Source organism: Bison bison, unplaced genomic scaffold, assembly GCF_000754665.1.
Source record: "Bison bison bison isolate TAMUID 2011002044 unplaced genomic scaffold, Bison_UMD1.0 scf7180017864366, whole genome shotgun sequence".
Lineage (NCBI taxonomy): Eukaryota > Metazoa > Chordata > Mammalia > Artiodactyla > Bovidae > Bison > Bison bison.
The window spans coordinates 2,136,966-2,145,114 of NW_011494938.1; positions in this window are offsets into that span (position 1 = coordinate 2,136,966).

Consider the following 8,149-nt stretch of genomic DNA (forward strand, 5'->3'; position numbering starts at 1 on the left):
GTTTTTTGTGGGTTTTTTTTTTTTTTAATTAACATCATACAGTCTTAGAAACTTAGATCTTTAATCACCTGATTTTAAGAAACAAAGGGACATTCAGGTTAATTCAGGAAAAGAGAGGCTGTTGAAAGCTGCATGTGATAGGGGCCTGGAAAGTTGTCAGGAACTCAGGGCAGCTTTGGAGATACGTTTCTTTCTCATGGTCTCTTATTTTTTTTTCTATGCATTTGTTCTGTTCTCTGCTCTTTGTTGTCTGTCTCCATGCTGTATCTTTTCTGTTTCTTCGTATCTTTATTTTGCCCACAGTCCTACTTGCTAAGACACTGGCACAACTTTATGGCATCATTTTCACACTGGGTTATATTGCATGCTGGTTCACACTTCTTAGAGCTGTGATGTCTAATATGGTTGTCACTGGCCACACATGGCTTTTAAAGTCGAAGTTAAAACAATATGTAGGATCTATGTGCTGAAAATACACAATGTGTAGGATCCATATGCTGATAATGTTTTTATAAAACACTCATGAAAAACATCAAAGAAAACCTAAACAGAGAGTAATGTTCATGGACTGAAAAGTTCTGAATAGTAAAGGTGTGAGTTTTCCACAAATTGATCTATAATTATCAACAATCAAGATCAGAATCCCTGCAGGATTTTTTACAGCAAATATAGACAAGGTGATTCTAAAATTTCTGTGAAAAGAGAAAGAACCTAGAATAGCTAAAGGAACTTTGAAAAAAGAAAAATAAAATTGGAAGAATCACAGTGTCTCATTTTTAAGACCTAACTATAAAACTGTGGTAATCAAGATTGTGTGTAGTGTGGGTAAGGAATAGAACAAGATCAGTGGATCAATGTAGAATCCAGAAATAGAACCACACAGATAACAGCCCATTGATTTTTAACAGAGATGCAAGGCAATTCAGTGGAAGAAAGATAATAACCTTTTCAACAAATAGTATCAGAAGAGTTGGACATAAACATGCAAAAGACAAAGGAACATTGACCTAAGCTTCACAAAACAAAATTAACTTAAACAAAAATGAACTCAAAGTATATCATAAATATAAATGTAAAACTTGTTTTTTAGAAGAAAAACACAGGAGAAAATCTTTATGACTTGAGGTCAGGCGAGGTCTTACACGTGACACCAGAAGCATCATTCATAAAAGAAAACAATTGATAAACTGGATTTCATCAAAAGTAAAAAATTCTGCTCGGTGTGTTAGTTTGCTAGGTCTGCTGTAGCAAAACACCACAGATTGGGTGGCATAAAACAATTGAAATTTTATTTCCTCACAGTTGTAGAGACTAGAAGTCCAAAGTCAAGGTGTGTTGGTGTCTCCCGAGGCCTCCCCTTGGGTTGTAGGCAGCTGCCTTCTTGCTGTGTTCTCAACGTGGCCTTTTCTGTCTGCACTAACATCTGCGGGCCCTTTTCTTATAAGACTAGTCCTGTTGGGTTAGAGCCCATCTGTATGAACTCATTTAACCTTGGTTACCTCCTTTAAGGCCTTGTCTCCAAATACACTTACATTCTAAGGTATTATGAATTAGAACTTCAACATCCAGATTTTGGGAGCACACAGTCCATTGTTGTTCAGTCGCTCAGTCATGTCCGACTCTTGCAACCCCGTGGACTGCAGCACAGTAGGCTTCCCTGCCCTTCACTGTCTTCCAGAGTTTGCTCAAACTCTTGTCCATTGAGTCAGTGATGCCATCCAACCATCTCATCTTCTGTCGCCCCCTTCTCCAGCCCTCAATCTTTGCCAGCACCAGGGTCTTTTCTAGTGAGTTGGCTCTTTGCATCAGGTGGTCAAAGTATTGGAGCTGCAACTTCAGCATCAGTCCTTCCAGTGACTATTCAGGGTTGATTTCCATTAGGATTGACTGATTTGATCTCCTTGCCATCCAAGAGACTCTCAAGAGCCTTCTCCAGCACCACAGTTCGAAAGCATCAGTTCAGTCCATAATGCTCTGCAAAAGACACTGTTAAGAGAAAAGGCAAGCTAAGACTGGGAGGAAATATTTGCAAATCATAGTGCTTGCAAAAGAACTTGTTTCTAGAATATATTAAAAAAAACTTTCAAAGCTCAACAGTAAGAAAATAAACATCCCAATTAAAACATGGTCAAAAGATAGAAGACCTTTCACCAAAGGGTGGCAAATAAGCAGTGGAATAGATGTTCAACATCATTAGCCTCTAGGAAAATGAAGACTAAAACCACTGTGATTATATACCTGTTGGAAATGGCTAAAAAGTACAGTTCCAGTTTCTGACAAGGAAGTTCTGGAAGAGCTGGAGCTCTCATACATTGCTGCTGGAAATGAACAGTGGTACATCCACTGAAGAACAGAATTGGCAGATTCTTTAAAAATTAAACATATATCTACTGTATCCCTCTCCAAGATATTCTTATAACCTGTGTGTTGAGTTTATAGCAAGTCTATGTATATTTACCAAAAACTAAAAATAGCTGATAGCTTCAACTGGTAGTGAATAAACTGGGGTATATCCATACAGTGGAATACTACTTAACAATGAAAAAGGAACTAATGATATATGGAGCAACTTGGTGAAAGAAGATAAGTCTCAGAAAGTTACATGATGATTTAATTTACGTGAAATTCTTAAAAAGGTAAAACTGTAGTGGCAAAGAACAGCCAGTGGTTGCCAGAGGTAAAGGTAAGGGGAGAATGTAACTTTCTAGGGAGTTTTTGAAGTGATGGAACTTTTCTGTTTCCAGATGATAGTTAACTCACTTTATGCAAATCTATACATGTGTTAAAATTACTAGAACTATATTTTTTAAAGTTGATTTTTTTTCCCCCCAGTTAAAGCTAACTGAGTCCTAAGGATGAAATGTTCATCATGGTGACTATAGTTAACAATACTGTATTGATACTAAGAGAACAGATCTTAAAAGTTCTCATCACAAGAGAAAAAAATGTGTAACTAGGTATGGTGATGGATATCAACTAAACTTGTGATCATTTAGTAATACATATATATCAAATCATTATTTTGTACACCTGAAATGAATACAATGTTATATGTCAATTATATCTCAATTAAATATTTAAATATCTGAACAGTTTGAGAGCCTTTCAAATTTAAATATCTTATTGCATATCAAATAATTAAATAAAATTCAGTTCTTCAGACAACCAGCCATGTCTTGGTTTGCCAGTAGCTTTATGTGGCATGGGGCTACAGTAAGTGGACAGTGCATGTAGAACCTTTCCCTTAACGCAAAACATTCTATTGGACAGTATTGTTTCAGAGTGGGAGTCAGCGGGTTTTTTCTGTAAAGGGCCAGGTAGTAAATACTTCAGGGGTTCTAGGCCATATGGTCTCTATCTCAGCTACTCAACTCTTACATTGTGTTGTGAAAGCAGCCACAGATGATACTTAACCCAATGAACACATTCCTGTACAACTTCATTTACAAAAATAGTCATGCTTGCTGACCCCTGTTTTCAATAATCCGATCAGCCTATCTCCTTTTTCATGTCGGCTCAGGTCGCGAAGGTAGAGTGACCTTATGGTTTACTGTCCAAGTTAAATAAAATTTTAATTATAAATTTGAGAGTGAAAGTGGGCCCTATTAGTAATTCTGCTAGGATAATCGGCATAACCTATGTGTGTCCTGGGCAAACCAGGAATGTCTGTTACCCTGGCTATCAGTCTTCCTATAGAATTGGCTGCCCTTGTAGTAGGCTCCTACCTAGTCTGAGTAACTGTGGAAAAGCAAACAAAACTCTTCCTTCAACAGGAGCTTTGGGTTAACCATTACCAGTTCCCTCTGAAAGGGAGCATTTATATGGGAAGGAGCATTTATATGGGAGACACCCTGAGGTTCCGCCTGCCCAGTGCGCTCAAAATAGCCTCTGTTTTCTGTCCCTGTGCCTTTGCTCATACTTTTCTTGCTGTGCCCTCTTTCCTATCCTGCTTCTGTGTTTGTTGTAATCCAGCCCGTCTGTCAAACCTCTGCTTAAATGGTATCTCCTTCATAAAGCCATCCCTGTAACACCCCTTCCAGACTTAGAAGTTGGTATTTATATTTTAGAAAATTCAGAGGGCATGGTGCCTTAAGCCAGGTCCCCAGACCTGGCTGAGTATCAGAAGCACCTCAGTAGCTTTAAATACAGATTCCTGTCTTGTCCTAAACCTGTTGGTTCAGAAATCAGTGGCAGCGTTTTTTGTTGTTTTTCAGCTCCTCATATGATCCTTGTATAACCAGCCAACTGGTTTAGTATTTGGAATCTGTTAATTTAGACTTAAATTATTTGATGCAAACACCTTACTTTTAGAATTAGAAGGAAACTTCGAAATAGTCTCTTTTTTCTCCTCTTATTTTTAGATTGAGGGCAGAAGACATGGGGAAATTACTAACTCAGATCCTATTGCTTGTTACTGGCAGAGCCAGCACTAAACTTTGCATTTCTTCACTCCCATCTTGGAACCTTTCTTTATATATGTTCACATTGGACAGCCCCTTCTGAACAGTAAGCTTTGACTATAGACGGTGTTGGGTATATAGTAGATGATCAGGTTTGTTACTGACAGTTATCTAACTCACTTTATATAGTGTGTAGCATGTTTTTGCCACTAATAGTTCAGTCTAGATTTTGTTTACTCCCATTGTCACAGTCAAGGAATACTTTTCCGATAGTTAGAGATAACTTAGTAGTCAGTATGAAATCGTCTCACAGAAACCTTTTCCCAAACCAGTGCTAGAATTGAACCAATTCAGTGAACCAAACTGAATTCCAGGACAGCTTAGAAATGGTTTCCAAGAGCTCCTCTAATCTGAGATCAGCTCTAGATCTGCAGGATTTTCCAAACCAAACTCACTCCTGTGTGAGAATGGTTACCCAGGATATCTGGGAGTGTGTGTGGGGGGTGCCTGACTTGAACTGGGGTCAGGAAGGGTTTGTAGGCAGTGATAATAACCTAAGGTGAGCTTTAAAAGATGTCTAGGAGTTAGGCTAGGGGAGGGAGTTTACGGAAAGTGTTTGTCTAAGCAGTAAGTGCTAGAGGGTAAGTGTGGCTAGCACTGGGGTTGGGCGGTTGTTTAGTTTGGCTAGAGCATAAAACGCCAAGTAAGGACCAACTGGAAATACAGACAGGTAGTAAACAGTTTTATAGATAAAATGTTGTACTTCACAGCTGGCTGTCCATGTGCAAAGGAGTGAAATTTGAGCCCTGCCAGACATCACAGAAAAAGTCATAGACCTAAATGGAAATGGGTCATAGACTTAAATGGAAAAGCTAAACTATAAAACTCTTTAGAAGAAAAAATAGAGAAAAAAAATCTTTGTGACCTTGGTTTCCAGGCAGTCGTTTCTCAGCTATAATACCAAAAACATAAGCAACTAAAAGTAGATAAAGTTTGACTTAACAAAATTTAAAAATTTTTTGCTTCAAAGAACACCATCAAGAAATGAAGACAACTCAAGAGTGGGATTAAATATTTACAGGTCATGTAACTAATAAGAGACTTACATCAGGATATATAAAAAATGCTCACAAGTCAGCAGTAAAAGTACGACACAATTAAAAATGGGCAAAGAATTAGATACACATTTTTTCAAAGACACTATTCAAATGACAAACAGGCATATGAAAAGATGCTTAAGATTGTTAGTCATTAGTGAGTTATTAGACCACAAAGAGATACCACTTCACGTCAACGAGGAAAACTAAAGGTAAAAAGCCAGGTAATAATATATATCGGCTTGGCTGTAGAGAAATTGGAACCCTCATACATTGCTGGCAATCATATAAAGTGGTGCAGCCACTTTGGAAAACAGTCTGACAGTTCTTGAGGAAGCTAAACAGAGGTTGCCATGTGACTCAGCGATTCCACTCTTAGCTCTCTATCCAAGAGAACTGAAAGCATAGATCCACACAGGGTTCATAAAAGCATTATTCATAATAGCCCAAATGGAAACAGCCCACACATCCTTCAACTGGTAAAAGGATAAACAAATGGGGAATTTTCATTCAATGAAATATTATTCAGCAACAAAAAGAATAAAGTCCTGATATATGCTGCAACATAGATGAACCTGGAAAGCTTATGCTCAGTAAAAGAAGCCAGTCACAAGGGACCAGAGTTTGTACGATCATATTTGTGTGAAATATCCAGAATAGTCAAATCCATAGAGACAGAAAGTAGAGTATTAGTTGTCAGGGATCGGGAGGGGGAGGAATGGAGAGTGACTGCTAATGGGTCTTAGAGTTTCTTTCTGGGTTGATAAAAATGTTTCAAAATTAGATAGGAATGATGGTTACATAACTATGTGCATATACTAAAAATGACTGAATTGTACACATTAAGGGTGAACTTTTTGGTATGTGAATTGTATCACAGTAAAGCTGTTATAAAATGCTATATTTAGTAAATACTTTAAATTTTCTGGTAAGGAATTTGGATCATGTCTTTCAAACAATAGTGTGTACTCCAGAAGAGTTTTGAACTCAAAAACAACTGATTTGAGCATTACTTTCAGAACATGTGAGAAAGGTGGACATATCAATGCTGTGGCAGAAGACTAGGTCTAGAAGCTGAGAATATTTATCCTCAGTTTTCTTCCCTGGGCAGATCTGTAAAGTTCATGTTCAATTCAGTTCAGTTCAGTCGCTCAGTCATGTCCGACTCTTTGCAACTCCATGGACCGCAGCATGCCGGGCCTCCCTGTCCATCACTAGCTCCCGGAGTTTACCCAAACTCATGCCCATTGAGTTGGTGATGCCATCCAAACATCTCATCCTCTGTCGTCCCCTTCTCCTGCGTTTAGTCTTTCCCAGCATCAGGGTCTTTTCAAATGAGTCAGCACTTTGCATCAGAGGCCAAAGTATTGGAGTTTCAGCTTCAACATCAGTCCTTCCAATGAACACCCAGGACGGATCTCCTTTAGAATGGACTGGTTGGATCTCCTTGCAGTCCAAGAGTCTTCTCCAACACCACAGCTCAGAAACATCAATTCTTCGGCCCTCAGCTTTCTTCACAGTCCAGCTCTCACATCCATAGATGACTACTGGAAAAACCATAACCTTGACTAGATGGACCTTTGTTGACAAAGTAATGTCTGTGCTTTTCAATATGCTGTCTAGGTTGTTCATAACTTTTCTTTCAAGGAGTTAGCGTCTTTTAATTTCATGGCTGCAATCACCATCTGCAGTGATTTTGGAGCCCGAAAAAATAAAGTCAGCCACTGTTTCCCCATCTATTTGCCATGAAGTGATGGGACCGGATGCCATGATCTTTGTTTTCTGAATGTTGAGCTTTAAGCCAACTTTTTTACTCTCCTCTTTCACTTTCATCAAGAGGCTCTTTAGTTCTTCACTCTTCTGCCATAAGGGTGGTGTCATCTGCATATCTGAGGTTATTGATATTTCTCCTGGCAGTCTTGATTCCAGCTTGTGCTTCATCCAGCCCAGCGTTTCTCTTGATGTACTCTGCATATAAGTTAAATAACCAGGGTGACAATATACAGCCTTGATGTACTCCTTTTCCTATATTGAACCAGTCTGTTGTTCCATGTCCAGTTCTAACTGTTGCTTCCTGACCTGCATACAGATTTCTCAAGAAGCAGACCAGTTGGTCTGGTATTCCCATCTCTTAAGAATTTTCCATAGTTTATTGTGATCCACACAGTCAAAAGCTTTGGCATAATCAATAAAGCAGAAATAGATATTTTTCTGGACCTCTCTTGCTTTTTTGATGACCCAGCAGATGTTGGCAATTTGATCTCTGGTTCCTCTACCTTTTCTAAATCCAGCGTGAACATTGGAAGTTCATGGTTCACGTATTGCTGAAGCCTGGCTTGGAGAATTTTGAGCATTACTCTTCTAGTGTGTGAGATGAGTGCAATTGTGTGGTAGTTTGAGCATTCTTTGGCATTGCCTTTCTTTGGGATTGGAATGAAAACTGACCTTTTCCAGTCCTGTGGCCACTGCTGAGTTTTCCAAATTTGCTGGCATATTGAGTGCAGCACTTTCACAGCATCATCTATCAGGATTTGAAATAGCTCAACTAGAATTCCATCACCTCCACTAGCTTTGTTTGTAGTGATGCTTCCTAAGGCCCACTTGACTTCACATTCCAGGATGTCTGGCTCTAGGTCAGTGATCACACCATCA